The sequence below is a fragment of the Eulemur rufifrons genome, chromosome 17 (genome assembly GCF_041146395.1).
Source record: "Eulemur rufifrons isolate Redbay chromosome 17, OSU_ERuf_1, whole genome shotgun sequence".
NCBI lineage: Eukaryota > Metazoa > Chordata > Mammalia > Primates > Lemuridae > Eulemur > Eulemur rufifrons.
The window spans coordinates 14,307,011-14,323,914 of record NC_090999.1 but is presented as its reverse complement, the minus strand read 5'-3'; positions in this window follow the sequence as shown (position 1 = coordinate 14,323,914).

Below are 16,904 nucleotides of genomic sequence, written 5' to 3'. Positions count from 1 at the left end.
TCAGTAGAATCATAATCATAATATCCAACTATTAATTTTTCTTTTGTGAATGATTTGTATCTACACACCACAATTGGCTAATTGAGCATACGGTTTATGTAATCTTTACATTAATTAGCTAAGTGATATATAAAATCAAAGATATACTCCGGTTTCTATTTAGATCATGTAAATCTTTCACCTTTTAAAATCAAAGATAGCCATGAAATCTAATGTAAAACTGATTGGAAATGAACACCTAGATATAAGGATTATGTACAGATATATTATCTGTTTCATTATGTCTTTCTTATAAGACACATAAACAACTTTTCTCTAGTTTAATTTCCCATAAATGGACTTACTAATTTTTTCTTCTGGTCTATGAGGTTCCCAATTTCTACAAGTAATATTAGGACAAAAAAAAAAAAAAACTTTTTAAAGGGTGTTTTTGAGGGAGGAGTGAATAATTCACCAAATAAATCTCCTAATTTTCTCTAAAAGGAAACTGAAACCTGGACATTGTTCTTAACTGAGTAAGATAATTCTAGAGCAGTAAATGGGCCACTATTTTCTTATTTCTATGTTCAAGAATATAGGGTAATAGGAACAATGCTTTTAAAAATATGTATTTATTTTTAAATTGATGAATGATACTATGTATGTCTATGGTGTATAATATGATGTTTTGATATATGTGTATATAGTTGGATGACTAAATCAAGCTAATTAATGTATCTATTACCTCACTTATTATTTTTGTGATAAGAATATTAAAAATCTATTCTTAGCAATTTTAAATATATACCACATTATTTTTAATTTAGTTACCGTGCTTCACAATAAATCTTCAGTACATATTTTTCCTAACTGAATAAAATTTTATACCCTTCAACCAATCTCTGACAATCTGAAATTAAAGAATAGCTCCGCCTGGGGCAGGGCAAAGGCGATATATATAACCTAAGCATTTGTACCCCCATAATATTCTGAAATAAAAAAAAAATAAAGAGTGCTGCCTTTAATTTCAGATTATGAGAGAGAAAATCTTGACTCTATCACTTAATTGTTATGGAATACAGTGAAAATGGACATGTGGTTTAAATTTACTTAAATATTCTAGATATTATTTTCTTTAAAATAAAATGAGGAAAAAAAATATATACCTTCAGGTATTGTTTTGTTAGAAAAATGCTGAAATATTTTAACTTTCTGGTACATAATAAATAATGAATGAGTTAATCACTATTAAATATTTGAGAATTTATAGAAATATCATTTTGATGACATAACCTGTAAAATGACATAATAATCATTGGTGTATACATATATTTAATAGAAGCATGACTTTTGAAGTAAGTACTTATTGCCTTTCAGATTGTATTTATCTCCCATTTGACACTTGTGCTTTGGTGTTTCTAACTTAATAATGTATGTAACTGTATTTTTATTTTTGTTAGAGCCCAACATTTTCAGAAATTTCCTGTGTAATATGTACCATACTGACCCTGAATCGCTCAGCTTGTTTGTTTCAATATTTTCTACAGAATTTACTAAGAAGAATACTTAGCCTTTCAGATTGTATTTATCTCCCATTTGACACTTGTGCTTTGGTGTTTCTAACTTAATAATGTATGTAACTATATTTTTATTTTTGCTAGAAGCCAACATTTTCAGAAATTTCCTGTGTAATATGTACCATACTGACCCTGAGTCGCTCAGTTTGTTTGTTTCAATATTTTCTACAGAATTTACTAAGAAAAATACAGTGATATCTGAATTCCAGTTTGAAGACAGAAAAATAAAAATATTCACATTATTTTTTGGTTGCTAGAGACACATTTTGCTTAAGTAGAATCTCTAAATCACATAAAAATGAAGTATTTACAGGGGCTAAACTTAATTTTAACAAACACAATTTAAAAAAAATACAAAAATACCCAAATCATAGAAAATTTAGACTATTACTACTTACAATATTTTTCCTTAGAATCAAATAGATAAATTTTAGAGATATTCTCACATCATAAAAAGTTAGATAAAACTAATGTTATTATTTTTAATTAACATAAGTATTTCATGTACAAATTAATAGGTAGTTATATAACAAATCCAATTATTGAGTTTTGCCAAGAATGAAATATCTGTAACAAAGAGGAACATGAACACCCATGGCAAGAATAAGCAGTTTAGTTTTTCTGTACCAAAGAATTCTCTGTCATGTCAATTCCCCCATACATTAATTTCTACTGGCAAAGGGGAACTGCACAGAGTTTTTAATTTGTGCAAAACTCTTGCTTATGGCTTGTTATTTACACACTGTATTTATGTAGTAAATGTGCAATCCAGAGGGTTTCAGACTTGAACATTCAGTTACAGAGCATCTAGGCAAACTGCAAAGAACCAGTATTTTAAAATTACTGGTTATAGGCACAAATTTTAGCTCTAAAATTTGTTAAAACTAGCCCTAAAACTAGTTATTTGACATTGAACAAATAAATTAATCCCTCCAGAGACCCACAGTTTTAAATTGGGGCAGCATATTTATTCAAACAATGGCAGAGAAAGGGCAAGGGTGGCCTGGATGGGAGCATGGCATTAGCCAATATATGGAGCGGATACTCAATGTCATATTTGGGAAAACATGAATCCAACACTGTGGCAGAAACTGGTTCCAGAAGAAAGATATTTGAATCTTGTTCTATAGAGACTAGTGATGCTTTAAACTTTATTAAGCAAGACATGAATAAAGCAATGGAACATTAATTTTGTAGAAATGCACAGAGTAATGTGAAGCTGAATATAATAAAACCAGTAATGACATCTGAAAAAAAAAGTTGCATTGAATATATGTGTTTACCTCCTCCCCCCACTAAGACTCACTAAAATAACAATAAAGTTATAAAATAAAAAAGCGTAACCCAACAAAAAGAAAAACAAATAAGATAACACCAACAGTAAGAGTTAAGTCTGGAAAGAGAATGAGCAAAAGATAATTGATTTATAAAATTCATGAAAGTTAAACCTTCCTGGAATAATCCTGGAGGAATTCTGACTCGTATAAATGAACTCCAGAAAGACTCATGAATTGGGAGGAGAGTTGAGATGAAATTGAAACAAATATTAGAAGTATTATTTAGTAGTCTTCTTGAACAGGCAGACAAAAATTTTTATCAACATGAACAGAAAGATAATTATCCCTCCAAAGGAAGGGAGAATCACAGAGCCTATTCTTTACAATGAGTAAAGCATAAAAAATATGAAAATGGGAAAACTTCATACAGATGTGGGTAGGGTCCCATACACAAATAGGCAGAATCAGAGAACTCTATCAAATGAATGGTGAAAAACACCCCAACCTCCATTCAATTTCCTCACTAAGCTTTGAAAAAAATAATCAAGAATTATACAGTCCATGAAGTCAGAAGATTTAAAGAACTCTTCTGTAAGAAGCCTAAACCGTGGGAGGAAGGAAAGAAAGAGAATAAAGGATGAAAGAAAAAGAAAAAAAGAAAACTTGAGAATTCGCAGTACCCCAGTGATAAACTTAATCAAATCACATGATAAAGCTCTCTGCTGTACAAGCCTTATCATGCGCACAGAGTTCTTAAATGAGCATGCAGCCATTTCTCATCTGGAGTAATCAAAGAAGCTATAGAGATGTAGCTACACCAAGAGAGCAGCAGTGATTTGTATCTCTTCATACCCAGATAGTCATCTTAACAATCTGTCATCCTAGTTCACACCAACTGAGTGTATCAGCCAACCACCGACAGTAACAAACTTTCCAGTGTGGTTCAGGGTGGTAATTTCAAGTATCTGAAATAACAAATACAATAAGCAGTACCAAAACATACCCCAATCAATATAAAAAAGCTATTATTGATACTGGTGATTAAATGATATTGGTTTCTATCTTTTCTCCAAACCACACATATAGGGGCCTTGAAAATGTCTTGTAATTTGGCTTACATAAAATTATTCTTCTTATAGCAATAGAAACCTGTGAGCTTTCCCAGCAGCACCTATGTCTTGTATTACATCTGAGAGTAGCAGTGAAGTGTATCCTTCCCCTTCTCTGAGATGGTAACATGAGGAAAAAAGTGAAGGAATTTTTTCCAGCAAAATTTCTCATTTATGTGCTTCATTATCAACTGCTGCAATTTCCCCCGTTTCTTCTTTCCATGTATTACCTATCTTAACCCAGAATCAGCAACTCTATTTCAGTCATGCTGCCCATCCACAGTCCAGGCAGCAAGACTGGAATTGCTACATCTTCGTATATTGTCTATTCTCAATAATAATAAGAAAAAAGGATGATGGGGCTGTTTCTGTGACTAATGGTCACTACTTACTATAATTTAGCCAATAAGATGGTATTACCCTCCAGCTCTTTTTACTTTAGAAAAAGTGAAAAAGTACTCTGAACACTAATGCTTACTTTGCCAGGTCACAGAAAGAGCAGTGCTGGACCCATTTCATTTCGAGACACTGTAATAATGAGCAAATTAGGAAAAATATGGCATTGGGAGAACACATCATCCTTCACTACTCAGTCCAAATACTACATCCCCCAAACCTTTGCAAGATATCCTCTTTTCCATCCTCATGTTTAGAGGAAGAACAAATTTACCCAATTAAGCCAACCAGGTTTATTAAAAGGATTTGTTTTGTAAAATTTGGATTCAGTGAAAAGGCCACACTCAAGGATCCAGAAGGTCACATGTGGCCCCTAGGCCGCTGGTTCCCCACCCCTAAGTCATCTGTAAGATGTCATGCTTTTTACAACATTTTGGATTATTGGCAAGAGGGAAATGTATTCTTTGTTCTGATAATATATGGCTGAGGAGAACAAATCGACATAAAATATTTTATTCTACCTCTTAATAGCATGTTATGCTGTTGATTCAGGTAAGCAGTAAGCAGAGCCCAGAATGGATTGCATTTCTGTTATCATCAGGATCCATTTGAAGGTTCCTGGATTTCCTCATAAGAGTCCTGTATTGTACAACTCCCAGCTCACTGTAGGAACTTCTCAGGGAATCTTACCCAAACCCATCTTTCCAGTTGACATTCTATACAGTCTTTCATCCCATCAGCAGCTTTAGAGTGCGACAGAGGTAAATAGCCTTTCCTATGTGATGTTGCAGAACTTAAACATATCCGCACATGCTCATTTCAAGTAGCTACCTCCAGCGGCTAAACAAGGGCATCAGTCTTTACATTCCAGCCACTTTCCAAGTCAGTAACTATTGTCTACAGACCCACTTTAACTCTTCCTTGAAAATTCCACATGGAATTTTACAATTGTATTAACAAAATCCAATTGTATTCTTAAAATCTAATCATCTAATGCAGGATTGACAAACATCTATCATAATTAATTTATTTTGTAAGAATGTTTTGACACACTAAAATTTAAGAGCATCAGAATACTTTTGATGATTCTATCCAGCAACAGCCTTCCTCTACAGTACAGTGAAGATCTGAGCCATTTTTAGCCCCACCTACTGTGGATGATCTACTGACCTTGTAAAGGAGATGAAAGCGACATCTGCCTATATACCTGAGCACAGAGCAAAGCTACTGATTATGGCCCAAGAGTCCTTATGTATCCAAATATTACTCAATTATTACGCCATTACGAATTGCCCTTAATTCTGCCCATTGTGTTTACTCACCCATGACTTCTTCAATTGGTGCTTTATCATCCACAGGGAGAATGGCTGCATAAGTCCATACTGCTTTTTCCCTTAATTTGAAACTTTCATTTGTCAAATAGGCTGTGTAGGGGAGGAAAAAACAATTTTCCCTTCAACCTTATGAATTCTCAGTTGGGACCTCTGCAACAAAAGACAAATTAACAAGAGAAAAACCAATGGAAGTTTATTAATATGTTATACCTCATGTATATATGGAAGACACCCAAAAAAAAAATGAGCAAATCTTGAAGAGGAAGTTCAGAACACTGGTTTATAGGGCATTTTCAACAAAAAGCAACATAATGTTACAGAAACAACAAGACAAAGAAAAAGAACCTTGGATCTCTAGTGGCCGCAAATTGTGGGAAGGAAATAAATAGGAAACTGATGGTAGATAAAAGCTATTATACAGATTGAGGGACCTGGACACAAAAGGGCAACCTCCATCTTGCTTCTTTCTGACCGCCACCATTTTCAACATTCCCTCTGAGAAGACAAGCATTTATTTCCCGCGGAAAACTAAGAAAAACCGCCAAAAAGGTCTCCACCCCCTCAAGTCCGGTAAGGCCTCTCTGAAAGCCCTTAAACCGCCCCCCTCCCCCCAGCCTGTACGAGCCTGTGCTTCTGCCCTGTCGGAGGCCCTTCTCAGGTTTTTAAGACCTGTCTTTGCCCACCAAACCCATCTCTTGCCTCTATTCTTTTCTCCCTTTACCTGACATTTTGGTGCCAAAACCCGGGCGGGTCTCCGGAGTGGAGCTCTTTGCAACCCAGGAAGCAGTGGGCTGAGGCGGCTCCCCCGGGGCTTACTCCTGGATCCTAGAGTGTCCGGCTACCCAGGCCCCTCCGACCCTTGCCTTCTCCACATCCGGGTCCCCAGCCCCTACGGGATAAGGCGGTCCGCCCCAGCTCTCAGACGAGTTCCTTCAGGGTCAGGTCCAAGTCTGGGGTTTATACTGACCTGCCAGCTGCCACGAGGTTTCTGGATTCTTCTCGTCTCTCCGCCCTTTCTCTTTCGCTCTCCTGACTTCAGCAGCGAGAGGCCATTTGCAGATTCCTTCTCAAACATCCAAAACACGAACAATTCGCCTGGGCACGGGCAAGAAGTGGCTTTCTACCTCGTCCTCCACAGTACTTTGGGGGCGGGATTCAGGTGTCCCTCTATTCCCGGGGGGATTGTTGGGATCCTTGGTCGCGGCTTAAGAACTTGGGGAGGCCTGATTCTCAGCCGCCTCCTCTCAGCTGTTTTCGGGATGTTCATTTCCGGCGCTCGCTCCTCGGAGGAGAACGCCTTTCGGATCAGCGAGAGACCTTCGGCTACCTTCGCCACGGGTTCGGGTGCCTCTGCCATTCCGCCATCTTCCCCTTTGGGGTGTCGTCTTCTTAACCTTTCAAAACTGTGCCTACAGGGCGACCTTAAAAAGAAATGTCTCATTTTCTTTTGTAATACGGCGTGGCCCCAAGATAAATTAGATAACCACAATCGATGGCTGGAAATGGCACATTTGATCATCAGATCCTTCACAATCTGTACAGTTTCCTAAGCAGAAATGGCAAATGGTCAGAAGTCCCCTATGCACAGGCTTTTTCCTATCTCTGCTCGTGCCTGTCCTTGTGCTAGGATTGTTCCCCTCACCAAGCTCTTTTATTAAGAGAAAACCCTCCTTCTAGTCCGTCCTTTGATCCTGCCGATGAAGCCCCTCCTTAAGCACCAGGACGCTCTACTTCTTCTTCCATGTCAGCTCCCCATTGCCCTCCCACACCACCATCTCCTGACACCCCGACACCCCCACTCCCTTCCTGACTGTCTCTCCCCATAACCCGATCTAAAGATAGGACTTGCCCGGTCCCGGGCCATCGCATCTTTTTCCGCTTCGGGAAGTAGCGGACATAGAAGGCATTTGCATTGGGTCCATGTCCCTTTTACCATGGCTGACCTTTATCAAATCAAAAAGCAACTGGGTTCCTTCTCAGAAAACCACACAGTATAGGCAGGAGTTCTTATATCTTATACAAACCTTCAACTTAAACTTCACATGACTTATATCATCGTAACTTCCACTCTAACACCGGAGGAAAACGAACTCATCCGGTGTTCAGCCGAGGCTCACAACGATGGCCTACACACTCAGTCCCACTGTAACCTGGTCGCAGAAGAGGCTGTTCCGTCTCCAGAACCTAACTGGACCTATCAGCAAGGTAACCCCGGCCTCCGATCACGAGATCACATGGTGACCTGCCTTTTAGCAGACATGGCCAAAAAGGTCCATAAGGCTGTAAACTGGAACAAGATTACAGAGGTCACACAAGGGCCACAGGAAAACCCTACCCTCTTTTTATCTCACCTGACAGAGGCCCTAACCAAATATAACAATTTGAATCTGGAATCCACGGAAGGGCAGACTCTGTCACACCTTCCTTTTATCTCTCAGTCTGCCCCTGACATCCGAAAAAAATTAAAAAAAAAAAAAAAAAAAAAAAAACTAGAAAAAGGGCCACAGACCTCATGGAAAGAACTCCTTGAAATGGCCTTCAAAGTTTTTAACAATAGGGAGGAGGAACATCAGGCCCCAAAAGTATATTTGCTTAAAATACCAGATGCTTGCCTCTGTCCAAAACCCTGCTCAAGACAAAAGAAACTCCCCAAAACCCTTAGGCACTTGCTTTCAATGTGGCACATATGGACACTGGGCAAAACCCTGTCCTAATCCTCATCCACCCTCTAAGCCATGGCCTTTATGCAGACAATGGGGCCACTGGAAGATGGACGGCTCTCAACAGGGACTCCCTCCCCGCTCCAGTGCACCATCTGAGGCCCCCAGACCAATGTGTCTATCTCTGCTATTGCTGACAGGGTAGATCGAGTTGAGGTTGTGATTTAGGGATTTTATTAAGCTGTTCAAGGCTTTCCTTATAATATATTTATTCCTGATGACTTGACTTCTGCAATGTCAGCTGAATGTATTATAATCTATCAAGGCCTCTCTTGATAAATGGGTGATGGCGAAAGGGGTCATACACTTTAGGGAAATCCACCACAAGGCCTACATGGTCCAGACCTCCCTCTGGACCGGAACTTTTTCCCTTGGCGACCCACTCCAACACCAGGTTGGACTTCAAGATGATCTTAATACCATAAACCCCCCTCAGTGATTAGTGCAGGGACCAACTCAAACAGGACTAACCATAGCTTTTCAGTCTCCCACTTTGTATATTTAGACAACCCTTTATGCAATGCACTCCAGTGGGGACCCTCCCTGAGGGAAGCAGCAACAGCACCATCATCATATCCCCACCCCAGTCACATAGAGACTGGCAGACTCCATATAGCAAAACGTATTACCGACACGATCAGGTCCGACTTACTGACTTCCCTACCTATTCTGGAAACATTTCAGACCACTCCTCCCACTATTGTATGGGAGGGAGGCACTAGGCCCCTAACTTCCAAGTTAGACTTCTTCCAATTAGCAGATCAAGGCAAGTGTTCATGGGTCTCTACCTTTAATGAGACTGTCCATCTGTTTCTGGACCCATACAGGCTACACCTCACCTCTGAAATACCTCCTCTCCCTACTGATACCTTTACCTCTTTTATGGCAGCCTTTTTAGGACACAATCTCCATCTCTGGTCATCACTCCCAAACAGTGGAAGACCCTTTGGTCCGCTAATCACTTTTGACCTCTTTCCTTGTATTGATTACACTGAAGACATATTCTGGCTCTGTATAACTTTGGCCTTTTTATGTCTCCCCACCAATGGACAGCCTTCTGTATACTAGTTTTCTTATTTCTTTCCATTTACTTTCCCCCACTTGACACTCCCATCCCAGTGCTGCTCCATGCCAGGATCAAGATTAAATCTCGCAGCGCCATACAACTTGTCCCCCTCTTGGCCACCCTCTGCTGCCTGGGTGGGGTCAGGAACAGCAGGATTAGGGATTTCCCTAACAGAATTCAGCCACCTATCCAAAAAATTTCTGCCAGTCTCTAAGACATTTCTAAACAACTTGTCAATCTCCAAGATCAGGTAGACTCACTGGCTGCTGTTGTTTTATAAAAACATCGAGGCCTCGACCTCTTGACAGCAGCACAGGGAGGCATTTGTGCCCTCCTTCAAGAACAATGTTGCTTTTACACTAATAAATCCAGCCTGGTCAGGGATGGGGCAGCCAGACTCCAAAAACAAGCTGAAGAATTTGCTAAAGCTTCTCACAACTCCATGTGAAACTTCTCTTTTCCCTCTGTAATCCAGTGGCTCCTGCCCTTCATATCTCTCGTAATCCTAATCCTTTTAGTCCTTTTATTTCTCCCCTGTTTATATATGATTGCTAATAAGCAATCATATATAAATGATGCCACTAGAAGGTTTTTTTTTTTTTTTCTAGCTTTCCAATCTAAATTGGTAACTTAACTCTGTTTTTTAATCAGGGCATCACTGTCCACTCTAAGTTTTATTTTCATTCTTCTAATATTTTCCCCTTGTTCTTGGACATATCACAGTATATGATTAGCACATACAAACATTCACAATTTAAAAAATTTTTTAAATTGAAAAATTAAAGGAAATTTGGTATAATAACTCAGGTATTTAATGGAGAGCATACATCCAAAAATTCTGTTCAAGAAATAATGTTAAGGTAAACAGCTTTGTTACAGACTGACAGAAATTTTCATAATGTATTTAAATGTCACTATGAGAAAGAAAATATGTATAATTTTTATTTCAAATATAAGAAATTATAGCCAACATGTCTTACTTACTTGCTTTTAGAATAACAATTTGCAATTGTTACACAATCTCATTCTCATCTAGATTTTCTATTAAATAATTCATTTCCTAAATGTCTTAACATTACAAAGCATCAAAGCTTTGTAATGCTTTTGAATTTCAATGGGTCAAGAAAATTCTTGCTAACCAAATGAATTATTATAGTAATAAATGGTGCAGATTAACTTTATCAACTTGACAAGAGACATTCAGACAATTATAAGCATTTTTTTTTAATTTCCTTTCTCTCAGGCTTGAAGGTTATTCACAAAAGAACCAAATTGTGTTAAATTGATTGAATTTACCTACTTTATGGCAGTGCTTTACAGAATAATTAAAGGTGTCTTTCTACAAAATCATTATCAACAATGCTAGCCTCTGATCAATTCAGTCCAATTAGGACAAACAAAGATTTCTGATAGGACACTTTAGTGAGTACAATTTAATTTAATTCAATTTAAACATCTCTTCCACATTGTGATAATTTTCCAATTTTTATCACTTCAGTTTTTTAACTCCTCACTCTCTTGTCAAGCATGTGTTTTCCTGTATGTGGCTATCTGTATCTAAAGCTGTTACTAGAATTTTAAAATTTCATACATATTATTTTATATTCCATGAACACAAAAAAGTTGGAAGTTAACATTTGTATTGACATAACTATTTAGGAAATTACATTATATGTTCCACTTAATATTTAAATAAATCTTTGGATAGAAAAGAAGAAAATAACATAAAGTTATTTTCAACTTAAAAATTATGACATTATACAAATAATCTTAATATTTTACTAAATTTGTGTAAAAATTTTGAATGTAGATTTCTATTTCTATTTCTATTTATCTATTTATGAAATATATATATATATACACACATATATATGCATACAAACATACAGAATGGCCTCTATATAATCTCTGGTAAATTGTTTATATCAACTAATATATCATGACAATTTCCCCAGGATATTATACATAAATGGATGTAGGTATAGACATATATATACACATATCCATGCTATATCTGTATCTGTATCTGTATTTATAGTCCCTTGCTAATAGCTGAAATTTTGAATCATTCTAATATTTGATCCTTTTTAAAATTTCTTTCAGTTAAAATTTGAGGTAAACACCTAGGACACCTTTCTTACCATGGGGAAGAGTAAATAAACAGAAATGTCTCCTTGAAGAGATGGTAAAGACAACTAAGGGAAATAGGAATATAATGATGTGTTAGTGTATTAGATATATTAAAGGAGAAATTGACCCAACCCAGGTCAATCCTTGAGAATTAAGAGAATGCCAAGTTTTTTTTTAAGTAATTCATGTTTGAAACAATCACTTCCATACTTCTAGTAACCAGATTCCCACAAAAATATCTGTGAGAATACCTGTAAATCCTGAGTTTTGGCAAAGATATCAAGGTCATTCAATGGAAAAGGACAGTCTTCAACAAGTGGTACTCACAAGCCTGGATATGCACATTCAAAGAACAAAGTCCAACCCTTACCTAACAATATCTACAAAACTTAACATGTATTGAAATCTATATGTAAGAAGTCATAACTGTTAAGCTAGTTCACATCTGGAAGGATGACAAAAGAACATATTAGTAAATATTAAGTTCACACAAGACATCAAAAGTGAAAGGAAGTTCATATTTGTATGAGAAATTTTTGAACATGCTGAAATTGTGTACATGAAGCATCCAAACTGAGATGTATTTAGGCAATTAGGTATAGTTCTAGAACTCAGGAAAAACTAAAAGGAATTGAAATGTAGATATGCATTTTATCAACCCACAGGAAGTGGTAAAACAAAAATTGTGTGAATGAGAACAGTCTGGGATGACATAAAAGTTGAAAAGATGCAGGACTGATGACTGAGATCTGAAGAGCACTGGCATTTATGATGAAAATAGAGTCATTGCCTGAGGTTGGCACATTCATGTTCATTTAATATCTAAATCTGAATTTTTAAAACATGAAATTCATACAGTATACAGTGAGGAAAGCTAAGGAGATAATATAAATTATGGCTGAAGTATTCAGTAAGAAGAACACTTCTTACTGTAAGCCAGTCAGAACAGGAAGTATATCTGGAAGTTAAAAAAAAAGCTTTAAACTCTTATTCTTGGATTTAAAAAAATAAAAATAAACGTAAATACCCTGTGAATAAACTGAACATTATAAACGATACCAGGTGTTATGCCAGAACCTTGCAACATGTAAGTACTCATTTAAAAATGACCCAATGAATTATCCCAGAGAAAAGATGACAAAAGTTAAATGTCATCATCAATAAGGGGAGTTTTTATCTAGAACAGAGAAGCAATAAATTGAAAAATGAATAATATATAAATTGAAAAGAAATTCAAAATTCCATAGAAACTCTCTTTTTTAAGTAGAGAAAACATTTTTTTAAAATGGGATATTTGGGGAATCTAATTTTAAATTAGATAAAAGTAGAGATGTTCTGGTTATAGCAGGGATGAGGACACCTGAGCGCCTCCTTGATTCTGGATGATCCCTGAGAAGCTCGTGTAAAATGGTGAGTTTAAAATGAGAGAAAAACGGAAATGAAACTGAATATTGCATATGTTTTTTGAAGTTTCTGAATAACATGTACTTTAAAAAGTTAAAGCTAAAAAATTCTCTGCAAAATATTTTCTACTTTATATATTTATTTTTTTTAAGTTATTAATTCAAGCATTTAGTCCCCAGATGTGCACATGGTTATTGTAAGTCCTCTTCTCAGCTCAAAACTATTTCAGACTCACAATCCCAGGGCAACCAAACTAATAACAAAATATATCATCAATAAATGAATGAATGAATAAATAAAGGTATAAAGTTATTCACAAATTGTGCACACCATACATTTAGACATTCTGAAGAAAGCGTCTTGAAAATAATTAACATCCTAATGTCAAAAATTGCATCTCTTGCATTACAAAGAGAAATAATTATTTGTATACATAACTTTGGCTCCAAAACTTTTCACAAGGAAATCTAAGTATTATGGATTCTAATCTTTTTCAATCTTTTTTTTACCATTAGAATTTAAGCTTGATCACATTTACCAATGTGTCTATCTCTCTGTTGCTGACAGGGTAGATCGAGTTGAGGTTGTGATTTAGGGATTTTATTAAGCTGTTCAAGGCTTTCCTTATAATATATTTATTCCTGATGACTTGACTTCTGCAGTGTCAGCTGAATGTATTATAATTTATCATTTTGGATCAGCAGTGTTTCTAGGTTCATTTTGATTTCATGTAGTCTCTCTTTTGAATTGCTATAAATTAATTTCAGATTTATTTCCTTAGAAGACTTATGCACATTCCTTTACTGATTGAATTCAAGTCACTTACTATTTGACATATTTTGACGTGAAAACACATGTATCACAAAAAGAATTTAAATCTTGACAGACTAGGGATTTCAGTTTTAGTATTTATGCAATAACTCTGAATTACAAAATTATTAACAATGATGAATTTAAATTTCTTCTCATTTGTAAAACATAAATTATTTTTGTTTAACATCATCTATTATGAATGCAATATAAGCATTTTTCCTTTGACTACTATCACCAGATTTCTTTTTATTTCATTTAGATAAACACTATGGTAAGCTAAAGGTAATTCTATATATGCTAAAGATTATTTTGTAATTGATTTTTGTGTTCACAATGTTTAAGTTAAAAAGACAATATTTTTATAATTAGATGTATATAGTGACTCACACTACAGTACTTTTTAATGACTCAAATCATCTTATAAGTATCAGTCATTATATTGGCCTGGAATACAAGTTAGTTGGCTTTATCTTCATTGATCCTGTATATGGATTTATATAGGTCCTTCATTCCTCACTCTTACAAACTGCCAATGTTTTCTGGTGATTACAAGTTTATGCTATTGATTTAGTGTACTATTTGTGGCTGAGTTGAGGTCTAAGATCCATTCCATGAACCCATTAAAACACATGGGTTTTTAGTTAATTACATATTTGTGCAAAAGTAGGCTTTTTAAGAAACCACCGAATTCACATTTCTGTTATATTTATTGCATTTTTAAAATACCTGTGACAGTGGTGTTTTGGAACAATATACGTTACCAGGGCAGTGAAGAAAGTTCTGCTCAGCATGAGGCCATGATCAATGAATAATATTACTCCAGTGGATTGAGGAACCCAGCAAAATAATTTAATCTACTACACATGGTGACTTATTATAATCAAAATTAAATAGAAATAATTCCTTTATGAAAATCTTACTTGTTAGTGTCTTGTAGACATGAAGAAACTAGTTAAGAGTGTACTTTAAATATTAAAATGTGATCGCTCCGTGGGAAGATGGACGACCAGAGACACCAGCTGCCAGAGCATCTCAGTAGGAAGAAACAATTTTATATGAAAGAGAAAAAAAAAAAAAAACAGATAAACACAGATTGGGTGTAATTTTGAGAGAAGGGTACCAGAACCTACATGGGACTCCATGGGAAGATGTTGCAGATCAGAACAAGAAAGAGCAAGATATTGGTGGAGGTCAACCCTCAAGAGGCTCACAGTCCAGCAAAAGGATAGGGGGAGTGGTTTGTTTCTGCCACGCTCTCATCTCTGACAGTCAGCAGGCTTCCATGCTGCTGGAGAGTCTTTTTTACCCCTGTGAGCCAAAAAGCTGCTATTGCCAGGGAACTAGAAGCTCCTTGTGGACAAAGCACCAGGCTCCCAGCCCGCCTCGGGCTCTTCCCATCACCACAGACCCAAACTGAGATAGCAGGTGCAATATTGCTTCTCTACCCACCATGTGCCTTTATCCTCCCCAGGAGACTTCAGCCTCACAGTTTTTAGCTTGCTTGTTCCCATGTAAACATTTCCCAACTCTGGCCTAGACTGTAGGAGCTACAGGGGTCCAGTGGGTCCCAGGGGATCTGAGTAACTGCAGAGCCAGAACATTCTAGGCAGGCTGCTTTGGGGAGATGGGGACAGAGATGACCAGAGTGCTAGCTTTCCTCCATCCAGACTCTTTTCCTCCAACTCCCTTCCCCTACCCATGCTACCAAGAGAGACAATTGGACTACTGAGAGAAAATAGAGCTGCCACTCTGAGGCTTCTACAGAGTAGGGCTCAAACTGTTTCCTCTTAAAGTACTGCAGTGGACTAAGGGGTGCTCAGGCTGTGAGCTCCCTCTCAGTGGCCCTCCCAGGTGCTGCATGCCTGGCAGCTCCATCAGAGCAAAGAACACCCCCAAGTGGACATCAAACCTGCTTGAGCACCCCATAGGCAAATCAGGACAAGCACACTGCTCCCTGGCATGGTCAGGGATTGATCTCCAGGGACCCAAAAGCAGGCCCACAGGCCAGATCCTTGGGGGGGGATAATTTGTGAACCAATCTTGGGAGGCAAGAGAGCCCACATGGACAGAACTGAGAGGAGAGTGCAGTGTGGGTTCCAGTTGTGGCACACTCATAGAGCACCCCACCCCCCACAGGAAGGCCACGCTCTCAGCCCAGGCCAATCATGGGGGAGTTTAGCTGGTTTGAGCTCCTGCCTACTGGCAGACTCCGAAGGAGACCATGGAGCAGAGGAGAAGGGAGAAGAGTGAAACCTGCTCCTGACAGCCAGATTATGAATCTCGAACAGCGCCCTTCTCCACAAGCAGGCTTTCTTGTTGGGTGGGGCCACTTTACCCCTTTATCTAGAAGTCGGGAGTGGACCTTTGACCACTGCCAAAATTGCTACTGGCTCAACCAACCCAGCCCCACCTGGCCTCACTCCCCCACCTGGCTCTGCTGTGACAGAGGATAAGGACTCACCTGGATGTTCCAAGGTCCCATCCACAACCTGGGGCATTCGAGGGCTTCTCTTGATTGACTAGAGCCAGTCACAGGTCCCAAAAACACTGCAGCTTGTGCCTTCTGGCAAGCACCACCTATTGACAGGGAGGTCAATCTACACAGCCCTTTATAGCATCTATTGACTCGATCATATAGGGTGTGGTTAATTCTCACCAAAAAGCACCACCTACTATCTCAGAGATTAAACTGAGAATGCCAATACAATTCACACTGTAAAAAAAAAAAAAAAAAAAAAAAAAAAAAAAAAAAACCACAGGGCTAGGGAAAGAGACCTCTATCCTCCTTCATGAAAGAGAGACAGGGAATCTGCCCAATCACATCACTCACCATGGCCACAGCCTGCAAACAACTAGCAAATGAGAAAATCACTACTCTAGGATATCTGTGTCATCAAAACCATAAGAAAGCCAAAGGTTCTTACCCAACATATGCTAAAAACACAACCGTATGAGTGAGAGGGGAGGAAAAAGCCCCATCTAAACAAAAGAAAATCCAAAATAAGAAGCAATAGCTGCCCCAGATGAAAAGGAATCAACAAAAAAACTCTGAAAGTATGAAAAGTCAGAGTGGAAAGTTCCCAAAAGGGAACATTAGCT